The sequence below is a fragment of the Octopus bimaculoides genome, chromosome 16 (genome assembly GCF_001194135.2).
Source record: "Octopus bimaculoides isolate UCB-OBI-ISO-001 chromosome 16, ASM119413v2, whole genome shotgun sequence".
NCBI classification, from domain to species: domain Eukaryota; kingdom Metazoa; phylum Mollusca; class Cephalopoda; order Octopoda; family Octopodidae; genus Octopus; species Octopus bimaculoides.
In genome coordinates this window covers 24,881,482-24,894,985 of record NC_068996.1, presented here as the reverse complement: position 1 = coordinate 24,894,985, position 13,504 = coordinate 24,881,482, and positions in this window count along the sequence as shown.

Sequence of the window (13,504 nt, the reverse complement as noted above, 5' to 3'; positions counted from 1 at the left end):
AGAGAAAGAGAGAGAGAGAGAGAGAGAGAGAGAGACAGACAGACAGATTGAGACAGAGACAGAGACAGAGAGAGAGAGACACACACACAGAGAAAGAGGGAGAGGGGGATAGATAGATAGATAGATACTCTGAAAACATTATGTTTACATGTATATTTGATTATATTAATAAGAAAAACTGTTGTTCTTATAGAACTTACATATACTCGAGAGAGAATACTAGAACTATTTTACCACTGATGAGAAAAGATATTTAGTGTAGCTACTTGGCAAAGTAATTTGTGAAAATACCTCTTTTGAATTATTGTATCCAAGCAAGCAAGAAAAATAAAAATAAATCCTACAAAAGGATGAAACATACTCAAAAAATATATTCGAGCAGACTTTGTTTTGTTATATAATTTATATTCTACAGAGTGACTTCCAGTTAAATATACAATATACATGCTATTACAAAACTCATTTATTGTGTTTGATTAAATGTACATAGAGAATAGATTGAATTATAAACAATACCAAATTATTTTTTTATATTCTGACTTTATTTTCCTAATCTATGAATGTTATACTAATATTTAATGTTTGTTCATGCGAAACATGGAATTACACAAAATATTGGATTTGACAATACAAGTGTAAAGGAATATACATTTTCATAGGACTTTGAATTTTTTTTATTTTTCAGTGGTGACCATACCTTCCCCTCTTTTCTTATTTTTTCCATCCTACTTCCTAAAATTGACATCTTTGAAAGGTCACCAGGCCTTGTGAGAAAACGTGTTTATTTACAAATATGTTGATAGGTATACAATGGAAAGAAAAAAGAAAGAAAGGAGAAAGGAAAAAAAGAAAAGAAAGCTCTCTCTCTCTCTCTCTCACTCTATCTATCTATCTATCTATCTATCTATCCTTTCCCCATCCTTTATTATTTTTTCTTTTTCTTGATTGTCCTGAAACCTCTCTCTCTGTCTATTCTCCCCCTCTTTGCTTTTCTTTCTCTCTCTCCCTCTTTTTCCCAAAAAACAAAAGCAATATTCTCCTCTTCTAAACAAAGCAAAATGCATCCGATTCATATAAATGAACAATGAAAAGTTCTGTTTTTACCATTTCGATTTTGATTTTGTCAAAAATGAATGAAAGCACTAATAAAGAATTATCCAAAATTCTGACTGCCTCCTTCTTCTCAATATATACATCAGTAGTTGGGGAGGTATTGGAAGTAAAGTGTCACTGTAGAAAGATCTACAAGAACGAGAAAGGGCTCAAGATACACTGAGCTAGGTTTGTCAGTGGAAAAGAGGAGGCACAGGTGCAGTGCACAGTGGTAACACCTGGTGAGATGCAGGAGAAATGCAGGTAGGAAGCACCCCACAAGACCGTAAGTTTTTCAGTACCTGTGTCACCTCAAGTCCTCAGGAGGGGCAACCCACCCAATACCACACCAGAGGGGCCAATCCCAGCCAGTGAAAGAACAAATCAAATGGCCCAAGATGGGTGAAACAAAGAAATGGCAACAAGTGGACCAAGACCTTGACATAATATTGGATTTCACACTGGCAGAAGCAGCTGAACAGAAAGTGGATGCTCTTGTCACTTTTTGCATTCAATTTGGCAAAAGATCGATTTGGAACAGCTGACAGACTGGTTACCACAGCAATCAAAAGGAAACTTTGCAAAAGAGAAAGAGAGATGCACCATCCGAGGGGAGAGATCAAGACCCTCAATAAGTAGTACAAGAGGACCTCTACTAATGAAAGAGAAGGCATAAGGGACTTGACAAATTAGCTCCATGAATGTCTGAGAAGGCTTAGAAGAGCAGAAAGCACCCAGAAGCAGAGGAAAGAGAGGGAGACCAAACAAGCACAATTTGTCAAGAACCCTTTTAGGCTCACCTGAATGCTGTTGGGAGAAACCAAATCAGGGAAATTGACCAGTTCCAAAGAAAAGGTAGAAGCATTTCTGAGGAAAACTTACAATGATGACCTCTGAAACGAAGCCCTTGATGTTAACCCAAATGTCAGCAGAGCTGAAATACCAGTAAATAAATTCAACCTTAGCTGTCCATCCTGGAAAGAAGTGGAACAAATAGTGAAAAAGTCCGGATTGGAATCAGTTCCTGGCCCAAGTGGTATACAAGAAATGTCCGCGACTCCTTTGGAGGCTGTTGACACTGTTCCAAAAGATCTGGACAAAGCATATCGTCCCACCATGCTGAAAGAAGGTGGAAGGATGTTTTTTGCCAAAAGAAGAAAACTCCACAGCTGTTAATCAGTTCAGGACCAACTCCCTCCTAAGTGTTGAAGAGAATATCTTCTTTTCCATACTGGCCAAAAGGATGACATCATACATGACTGAGAATGGGTATATAAACACATCTATCCAGAAAGGTGGGGTTCTGGGTTTCTCAGGATGTCTGGAACACACTGGAATTCTCAGTCAGTTGATTCAAGAGGCTAAGAGAAGTAAATATGACTTGACAGTGGTTTGGCTGGATCTAGAAAATGCAAACAGATCAATTCCTCATGCCCTCATATATGCAGCCTTAACTGCTATTATATTCTCCCGCATGTTAGGGGAATAATCAGCAGTTATTTTGAAGGCATCCAGTTACATTTCAGAACAACCCATTTCACAACTCGGTGGCAAGACCTTGAGACAGGAATCAAAACTGGGTGCATGATTTCCCCCATTCTAGTCATCATGGGTATGAATCTCCTCATCAATTGCCGATAGAGAAGCCCAAGAACCAACAATGGAATCAGGAAGCTGTCAGCACCCAATAAGGGATGATATTATGGTAACAACTGCAACGCATGTGGATGAAGAAAGAGTGCTGACTTCACTAGAACACATGGCAAAATAAGCAAGAATGAGGTTTAAGCCCCAAAAATTGAGGAGCATGGTGATCAATGGGAGGCAAAGTAACCAACAAAATCAGGCTACAAGTGCATCAATAGAGGAAAATCCTTTAAACACCTTGGAAAGATATTTGCCAAGTCGCTCTCAGACAGAAGCAATGTCACCAACATTGTGAAACAAGCAGAGGAGTGGCTGATGAGGACTGATAGATAAGGACTTCCAGGAAAGTTCAAGGCATGGTTCTATCAACATGGACTGCTCCCAAGACTCATATGGTTGTTGATGCTGTATAGTAATTCCGATGACAAATGTGGAAAGGGTGGAGAGTAGCATAAATAAATACCTCTGAAGATGGCTAGGTGTTCTCCAAGCTTCACTTCAATAGGTCTGTACAACTTCCCCTATCATCCATAGTGGAGGAATTTAAAGTAGCAAAATGTACAAGATCTGGGTGGAAGTGGAAAGCTAGCGTCGCAGTTGCTCAGGCTGAAGGGATGTGACATCATTAAAGTTATGAGCAGGGGTCGCCAAGGTCTTGGTTCTTCCTATTTCCAACAATGGAAGAAAGCAGACACCAGGGATAGGCAAGCTATGACCCAAAAAGCAATGCAGTACCAGGAGGAAGAAAGAAGAAAATTAAGAGCTGTGAAGTTGGTATCTCAAGGTGCATGGACTAAATGAGATCTCCCTAAGCAGAAGCTCACATAGACTAACCTGTGGAGGCTGAAACCTTTTTGCATCTTCCTGCTGCAGGTGGTGTATGACACACTCCTGACACCAACAAACCTGCACAGATGGGGTTTGAGAGAAGACAAGCTGTGTAGACTTTGTGGAGAAAGGGGCACTCTGGCACACATCTTGGCAGGGTATGGAATAGCACTTTCTCAAAGCAGATATAAATGGCGCCATGATAGGGTACTTGTAACACTTGCTCACATGCTGGAGCAGGAAAGACACAAAAAACATCATCACCAGGGGAAGGAAACAGCAACAATTAAATTCAGGAACAAGGGAGTGAGGCCAGTAAAGTTAGCAAAAACAATACATTGCTTGCTACAGGATCTCAACCATGCACTAGCATAGCTAGAGTGTGTGCCACCCCAGACGCCACAAAAATACATATTGCTTACAGCAGACTCAAAAGTGGTTCCCCAGTTATGCTAGTGCAACCACGGGATATGAAAGTGGACTTAAAGGAGAGATTGCAGTTTCTCCAGGTTGTTCATTCAACCCTGAGGCCAGATGTAGTCCTGTAGTCTGAAAAGGCCAAGAAAATTATCATAATTGAACTATCAGTCTTGTGAGAAGAGGGGTGTGATGAGGCCCATGAACAGAAGTGTGCCAGATATGAGAGCCTTCTGCAGGATTGCAGGGAGAAGGGATAGCAGGCATGGTTTTTCCCAATTGAGGATAACTGAAGGAGATTCCTTCCTCAATTGGCATAGAAGATGCTTACAGCAATTGGAATGAGAGATAAGGAGTGAAGGGTGACTGTGCGCAGGATGGGAAAGGCAGTTAAAAGAGCCTTGTGTTGGCTTTGGAGTAAGAGAGGAGTTAAGCTGGAAGCCAGGAGGAGATGAGGAGCAGTGACTTGGCCTCCTCCACTGATCCACCAACGGGAGGATGTTGCAGTTCAGGGTCAAAACAGCTGATGAATGTTGAATACTGTCTGACGACATCAGTTCCTCTTGGTAAAGGCTCCATTCACTTTGGTAAATGGATAAAGCACCTCCTTATAGGTGTTATTAACATGTGTGTGTGTGTGTGTGTTTATACATATATACATAAACACACACACATTCATATGTATATATACGTATGTGCGCGCGCGCATGTATGTATCTTTAAAAAGAAAGCAGAAGGCTTGTATGTAGTCTGTGTCGATAAAAAATTGCGTCTAGTGGTATTAAACTAAAATTACCGAGAGAGATAGAGAGAAAGAGAAAGATAGAGAGAGAGATGTAGGTGGGGAGAGGAAAACCAAGACAACGTTTTGTTTCCCCTGTTAAAAATTTAAGAGTTACTTCCCTTTAACATTGCTTTTAACTGTCAGTTCAGTCCACCGTGCTTGTTATCATGTAATCTCTGTATGAAAGATTGAGAGAAACGGAGCGTTCGACAAAATGCCTTGAGGTATTTAGTTACACTACTGTACATAGTGAGTTCAAATCCCACTGAGATTAACTGTGCCTTTCATTCCTCCGGGATCAATAAAATGATGTATCAGTAAAGAGCTAGGAATATAGATATCGATTCAACCTCTCCCTCAAAATTATTGGTGTTGTGCCTGGATTAAAAACAATTATTATATAATCCTTGCTCAATCGAGTGTAACCTGTGGCTTATATCATTCCAACACCACCATTTGGTAATCAGTCCAACACTACCATTTGGCCCTTGGATATCATTAATGAAACATTCGCACCAAGGAAATATTCCCTCACTGTAACGGGTGTCTTTCTTAGCTGAACACCACACATCATTCTCAGCAATTGGGAAAGTCTGCATCGTTCATATGCTTTGTACACCCACTAGTCACTGACGCAAATTCATTTTGCGTCATTTTTTAAATCTCTCTCTCTCTCTCTCTCTCTCTCTCTTCGTCTTTTGCCCTCCCTCCCTTCCTTTCTTTCTTTCTTCCTTTCTTTCTTTCTTTCTTTCTTTCTTTCTTTCTTTGCTTTTTACTAAATGGCCTTACAGTCCTGAAACTGGTAAGATCTATGCTGTAGATGTTCTTTTAAAATTACTGCTAGTCAACACCAACAAGAAGAGCATGAACAGAGTAAAGTTTCAAAAGGGCAAATTTTCTGAGGAAAACAGACTGGGTACAATGAGAGTTGTGGGGTGGCGCAGGAGAGACTGGATGCATCAAGGGTGAAGCATCAAGTGGAGAGCCAAATGGACTGGGGAGTGCCTGAGTGGTGAAGGTATGAAACTAGCTACCTCTGAGAAGCAGAGACCAATATAATAGAAGTAGAAAAGACAGAGAGTGGAGACAGAATCCTTGTGGGTCAGAGGTTATATTTATCAGTTGTGTGACCCTTCTCTCAATGCTGTCCAGGATGATTGTGTATATAGCAACAGCCCTATTTCAGATGTGGGCACAGTACTTCAATATGGACTTTATAGAGCTTGACTTGAGTCTAATAGAACGCCAATAGTTGTTGAGAGCTGAAATATCTGCTGGCAATGAAGAGAAGAGCCAGTCTTTGGGATACACTTCTAGTTATGATAAGGATGTGCTCTTGCTAGTGGAAATCTTTAGTGATAGTGAGGGCCAGCATTTGGAGTGACTAGAGGTTCTAGTTGAACGTTACCCAGTTTAGATGGTCTGTGGTGGTGTTTTCTTGATATAAGTGTTGCTTGAGTCTTTTGCTATTAAAAGAGACAAGGTTGGTATGGCCTGACTGTTGGATGATCTTGAAATCTTCATTTACTGATTCAATGTAGGTTTGTTATGTAGATTGCAGAAAAAGTTAAGGAAGAATGAAGAGTTGTGTCATCTGCTCAAGAGTGGGTACTGAGGAATGTGGTGGCAAGTAGGTCTTTGAAGTACAGAATAAAGAGAATGGGGATCAAATTTAAATCCAGGAGAACACAGAGTTGATTGAGAGAAGAATAGAAAGAATGCTGTTAATACATGCCACAGTTGTGTGATGTGATAGAAAGCTAGTGATCTAAGTAATGAGAGATGGCTGGAATCTGTATGTGGAATATTTGGATAGGATATTTGCATGCTGAACATGATCAACAACTTTGCTGATGTGCAAAGCAACATTACTTTCATTAAGTCCCACTGCTAAATGATATAAAAGAATAGGTCTCCAGTAAATATGACTCTGTGAAAGACATACTGATGGTCAATGAGGAGAGAGAGAGAGAGAGAGAGAGAGAGAGAGAGAGAGAGAGAGAGAGTGTGGGGGGGCGTAATTCACAAGTGTTGGAGAATCTCACTGTTAGTGAGAGCAATAGGGTAATAGTTGGCTGGGTCAGAAGGGTTATTTTTCTTTGGAATGATGCACACTGAAGTGTACTTCTAAATGTCTGGGTATATCCCTGGAGAGAGAGAGAGAAGAGAGAGAGAGAGAGAGAGAGAGAGAGAGAGAGACAGACAGACAGACAGACAGAGTGAGGGTAATGAGGGCAGAGAGAAGTGGAAGAGAAAGAGATTAAAGAATTTGGTTGGTGCAGGACCAAGTCCTAGGGTGCCATGTTTTAAGAGTAATAGAAGAGGCATTATAAGAGGCCTTATTTGTTTGGGGTAACTGGAGTTATTTTGCACTTGGCATGTATGTATGTGGGGAGGGGAGCCTATATGGGTAGAACTGGGTAGAGTTGAAGGGGATTGCCAATAGATGTATAGTGTGGAGTTAGACACAAAGCAGACAGTGAAGGTGTATGCTTTCTGCCTGGGGTTTACTTAGAGAACCAACATTGCTTGGATAAGGAGGAAAAGTGGACTCCACAAAGTTGATGGAAATCCTTCTGGCAAGGGACCTGAAAGATTGGCTTCAGTTTGGAATGTAGAAAAGTATAAAAGTTGTGTACTCTTGAAAGCATCTTTGCACACCTGATGGTGGTCTTAGTGAATGCCATCCAATTTTATGGAGTGGATGAGACTCTCTAGACATTCGATAATAAGAAACTCATATTTTGTGTTCATGTGTTACTTGTGGAAAGATTGGAGTTCAAGCAGGATTGGTACAATACCTTTGTGTATACTAACACTGTTGCTTTGTGTTTCTTTGTGCTGTTGATCATGATTCTGGTTTTGATCAGTTGTTGATGGAGTTAGATGTAGTAATAGAGTTATTGATTGTGACATGTTGTTGTTGTTGTTGGCACTCCGTCGCTTATGACGTCGAGGGTTCCAGTTGATCCGATCAACAGAACAGCCTGCTCGTGAAATTAACGTGCAAGTGGCTGAGCACTCCACAGACACGTGTACCCTTAACATAGTTCTCGGGGATATTCAGCGTGACACAGTGTGACAAGGCTGACCCTTTGAATTACAGGCACAACAGAAACAGGAAGTAAGAGTGAGAGAAAGTTGTGGTGAAAGAGTACAGCAGGGTTCGCCACCATCCCCTGCCGGAGCCTCGTGGAGCTTTAGGTGTTTTCGCTCAATAAACACTCGCAACGCCTGGTCTGGGAATCGAAACCGCGATCCTATGACCGCAAGTCCGCTGCCCTAACCACTGGGCCATTGCGCCTCCACTGATTGTGACATAAATTATACTTATTTTCATTGAAAATACCATTCTTGTTTCTTTTTGTGTTGCTGTTATTGCTATCTTGTTTCCTATCAGAAAATGATACTTAGTAGCACTAAGCATCATTCTGCCCCTTTCCAGTTATAATAACCTCACTTGCATTAAATTTTGTCTGGGTTGTCAAAAATGTTTAACCTTGAAACTGAGAGATGCTCATTTGCTTGGTTGTCCACATCTCAGGAACTACTCAGCTATTTTTTATGCTCCTATTTCTGCTTGCCAAAATTTTTATGCTGTTTGATTGTCCATTCCAAATTTTGGCAATGGCCATTTTTATTTGATTCAAGATCACTACTGATGAACTCTACAATGAGAGCTATGTTCAGTTTCTCATGCTTTGATATTAATCCTTAGCAGTTGTCTCCTAATCATGAATCTGTTTACACTTTACTGGGTATCTTCTTCATGTAGTATCATTCTCCTGGCTTGATTCATCATGCTTTCTATTATCTCCTTGCCTGGCTCTTGCAGAGTCCTACTAACAATGGTTATGCACTTACTATCATTTTATGCAATTGAAATTACTAGAAATTTCATAGATGAGATAGCCTATCCACCATGACTCTAAGTAGCCACTAAAGATAGAGAATCACTCTCACTGGATCTTCTGTATCAATGTGGATCCTTGTAAGCTCAATTTACTGCTTTCTCACAGACTTAGCATCTGCTATGTAGTAGCAGTATGAATCCATACTGTTGTCTGCTATAAAATATTTATTATGTACAGGCATAGCAGTGTGGTTAAGAAACTCATTTTCATTCATGTTGCTTTGGGGTTCAGTCCCATTGTGCAGTACTTTGGGCAAGTGTCTTCTACTACAGCTCCAGGCCAACTAATGCCTTGTGAGTGAATTTGGTTGATAGAAACTGAAAGAAGCCTGCCATGAATATATGTGTGTCTTTACCTTTGTCCCAACAACCACCACCACCATCATTTGACTAAGTGTTGTTTTGTCTACATCCCTGCAACTTAGTGGTTCAGCAAAAAAGACCAATAGAATATTCACCAAACTTAAAAGTAAGTACTAGGGTTAGTCAGTTGGTAGGTGTACATGTTAGTGAGTGTTAATGTGAATTGTGAAAGATTTAAATCAAAGCTTATTTGCAGCAAAAATGGCAATATTCTACAACATTCTGTCTGCATTTTGACATATAAAAATACAACAGAAGTATAACTATGAAGTTAACTGACAATTTATCACAGCTGTCACAAGAAATCATTAGCTGAAATATATGTTGAAAGGTGTGTTCACCTATGTGCATAGATGATTTATAACTTGCAGTTATAGAGCACTATTGGCTAAAAACTACCTTATCTAGACAAAGATGTTGTTAGCTCAGTTCTGAGACAGAGATAATCTACTATATCTTCAATCAGCTGAAATCCATCTTTCCTATTTTTACATCCATCAACTTCTTTATTCTGCTATGTTGCAAAGATCAATAACATCTATTATCAAAACTTATACCTCAAGAAAACATTCAAAAACATTTAACTTCTAAAGGATACAATGTCTCTTCATTCAACCTTCATCATTTCTTTTCAAATCTTCCTTTATCTATCTCTTTCATTGATTTCATTGGAGGATGGGCATTTCTTTATGCAGTTGTCAGCTTCCTTGCATATCACAAGCCCATACCAGCACAGTCTTCTCTGTTGAACAAAATACCTGATATCCTTTAGATTTGATTATTCTCTCAGTTCATTGTATTCAGGCATTCGTGCATACTAGTATTACACATCCAATGGAACATGCCTGCTTTATATCTTTTTTGCACAGGTCTTCTGTATCTCACTATCATGCAGCTTAGCATTTTTAACATAAAAACCATATTCTTTTGTCTGAGGGAAAATACCTTTGTTGCTAGCAGAGGGAGTAGCTCCCTGGACATAAAATCTGTTCTTACTCTGGCTACTAAACGTTCTGACTCACCGCTTTTCCTGCTAATTATGTCTCCTATGTAACAGAAGCTATCAACTACTTCTAATGAACCAGCCAGCATTTAAGAGAGTCCATTTCCAGTGTGCTTTTAGTGTATACAGCTCCAGAGTATCTGCCACAAAAAGTATGCTTTCTCTGTTAGTTTGCCTCTCATTCTACATCTTTTGTGTATTCATAGCTTTCACTGAGTACAGCACATGGAGTTTATACCTACTCCATTTCTACACTGAGTATGGTCATTGCCCTAGTGATATCAAGGTTCTGGTTTCTTCCCTACTTACTAACAGCTTAATCTTTGCTAAATTTGCATTAAGGCTTAACAAGGTTTCAAGTTCAGTCCCACAGCATGGCACCTTGGCAAGAATTGTCTAGTATAACTCCAGGTCAAGTAAAGCCTTGTGAGCGGAATTGCTAGGGTAGATGCAAGCTGAAAGAATCCTGTCATGTATGTGTGCGTGTGTTTGTATGTTTGTGTCTCCTTGTTAATATTATAGTAATATGGGTGCCACTATCATACAAGGAGCATCTTTCATTTCCAGTCTTTTGTGATTACATGATTGTCCATAGAGAAATATTACCTTGCTTGGAAATAAGTGAGAGTTAGTGACAGGAAGGACATCCAGCTGTAGAAAAACTGTATCAATATATTCCATCTGACTCATACCAGAACAATGTTAAAACAGATAAAGATAAACGTGTGCCTGTGACACGCACACACAAACACATATACATACTGAATTTGAGAAGATCATGCAACCAATTAACATGTGCATTGGTGACACTCACTTCTTTAATCTTCTCAATGTGTTCTTTGCAACCGCTCAGTATTTATATACAAAGGTGACAAGTTAATCTGTGTAAGTATATGTTTGTTGTCATGTTAATCTATGATGTGTATAGCGGCAATGGTGTTATGTATGTTAATGAGTGTGGTAGTAAACATTTATGGTAGTGAGTCTCCATGTCTGTGTATGGTTTTTTTTTTCTGCTATTTCCATATGTATTTCTGTTTCAATTGGAATCATCCCAAAACATGTTCCAATTGTTGTGGGTACCCCTATAATATTTTCCTTCCTTTTATCTGCCCCAAAGCAACTTGCACACATATAGCTGTTTCCACTGTTCATTTGTCTATCTAAATACTTGCTGTTTTATTGTTTTCTAAATTAACCTTTAGCACACTGCATTTTCTCTAGAATTGTTTCCCCTGTCAGTCCTGTTACTACAGGGGAGAAAATTCATACAGTGACATGATGCACCTATAGTGTACTAAGGGTTAATCTTGTCTACATCAGTAATTCATATTATATTGTTCCATAATTCATTGTATTATCTATGATGTGGTGTATTACTTGCCTCTGTTATTCCATACATGTTCTCTTGTATGTGTTCAGTTGTTTGTGTCTGTAATAGGGTAGGGCTTCTATTTCAATATTTCTCATTGATATGTTGTGTTCTTCAGTATGTTGATAGTGTAAATGGGGCAACAAATGGGCTTATGACAGTGTACAGATATATATTTAATTCTTTTGTTGAACAGCCTACCTAGCCTGTTTGGAGTGTCAATATTTCCACTGAAAAATGGACTGTAATATTTCCACTTGATCATACACCCAATAATTAAGATGTTTCTAAATGTGCACAACAGTAGCCAAAGACCCTCCTGAACAAGACCGATGATAGTAACTGATCCAGCTACCTTACAGGTTGCATTATAAGTAGTATGATTGTAGTAATCCTATATCTATGTACTAATGCTGATTCTGCTGTGGAATAATGTGGAAATGACATGCATGAGTGATGTAACATTTCATAACGCTATTGTTCACTAAATATGTCTTCTCCTATGGCTAACATGTAAGAAAGACTGTCTCAACCAATATGACTTACAAAGTGCTTATCCAAGCAAATCCAAATTAGATAGATAGCCCATCATTACCTCAATAGTTTTAAAAATCTCTGATAGATGTTAGAGGTTAGATAAAGCCATTGAAATTTCAGCAAATTATAGTAAAATTAGAAACATGGTTTCACATACAGCTGGTACCAGCATAAAAATAACACTGAAAGGCTACATATTTAAATTTGAAGGCAAATCATATATATATATATATATATATATATACACACACATATACATCTGTCTATATATATAGATATGAATTAAATAAATCACAAAGGAGGTTTTTTAGAAGCTCTGAGGAAGTTATAAAGCATTGCACAAACACTGAGCTATAAGTGAACTGTATCTTGTAGCAGAAACAGCTATCAGCTATTGAAGTTGATTACATAATTTCTATTCACTAGTAATTTCATTAAATTCATATTACACTCTGTACTTGATCAATGCTTTATTCTCTAGCATATGTGTATTGAGTTCTAACACTAGTTATTAGTATTGCTATGCCTAAGCAAAATCTTAAAATACATGCATTATACATACATACGTAATGAACTGGTAGAAGTCAAGCACATGCACGGTGGACAAAAGAAGTGCTTCAAAAATATACTGAATGCTTCAGAGATATTTTCAGATCAGCCATGACACCTGGGAAATGCAAGCACAGGACTGCCCTGCCTGGTGTAGCTACACAGACAAAGGTGCCACCTCCTACAAATTAACAGGATTGCAGGAGCACAAAGAAAACATGAGCTGTGCCAAATCCAGAGCCAACTCCTTGCCTTTATTCCCAGCAGACCACTAATATATATATATATATATATATATATATATATATATATATATATATATATATATATATATACACACACATAAAAAAGATGCAGCCTTTGGATTAGGTATCATTATACATTATAGATATTACTGATATCATAGTGAACTATACTGGTGAGAGAATACTCACATCACAAAAGGCACTATGGAAACTGTGCACATAAAAGCTACAACAAACTCATGCTCAAAAGTACAGACTCCATTAAGAAGGTTATTGATGCATAACAAAAAGACTTTCACAAATTAATAAATAATTAAACTACAACCCAACCAACGTGCATGTCTATATTTATTGGCATAATGACCTGCCCAAAATACTGATATACTTCAATGCATGGTTCTATATCAAGAATTTTGCAAAACAATTACAAAAATGATTAGATATGCAAATATGTGTATGTGTGAAAATGGGAAAGAGAGAAAGCAACAAAAGAGATTTGAGAATATACATATATACAAACACGCACACACACACACATGCTCACACACAGATACACAAAGAATTGAAATAAGAGTAGTTATGCTAAGTAGCTGAACTTTTTTTTTTCTTAAATTTATGATTTACAGAAAAAAATTAAAGATAAAACTCGTGTAAGTAAACAGTAAAGTTTATTATAATTAAATGCCTACCGAAAGAAATAAAGTTTGTTTTTCATTTTTCTTTTTCTTTTTGGTAAATCTATAAGCAATCATTA